Genomic DNA, 260 nt, shown 5'->3' on the forward strand with positions numbered 1-260 from the left:
GAACAGTAGAGAGGGGGAAGGGGTTTAGTGAAAGTGGTGCTACTGGTGGGGGTACAGGGGGTGGGGAGAGGCAGGGGGAGGAGAAATAGTGAAAGTGGGGGAGATGGAGTGGAAGAAGGATTGCGGGATGAGTGTTGGAGAGTAATTGGGGGAGGAGTGGGAGGGAGTGGGGGGGGAGGTGGGAGTGAAAGAGAGCGGGCGTGGGAGAATGGGAGTGAGAAGGAATGAAAGTAAAAGGGATTGGGGATGAGAGGAACTGG

At 56.5% G+C, this 260-nt stretch overlaps 1 protein-coding gene across 1 annotated transcript in view; it reads left to right on the forward strand.

Annotated features, from left to right (window-relative positions):
* LOC119586587 (trypsin-like) overlaps positions 1–260 on the forward strand; it is a gene marked incomplete at its 5' end in the record, with an annotated part of 27,065 nt that overhangs the window by 304 nt on the left and 26,501 nt on the right. The gene's annotated exons all lie outside the window — the stretch shown is intronic.

This window comes from Penaeus monodon, chromosome 21 (assembly GCF_015228065.2).
Source record: "Penaeus monodon isolate SGIC_2016 chromosome 21, NSTDA_Pmon_1, whole genome shotgun sequence".
Classification (NCBI taxonomy): Eukaryota; Metazoa; Arthropoda; class Malacostraca; order Decapoda; family Penaeidae; genus Penaeus; species Penaeus monodon.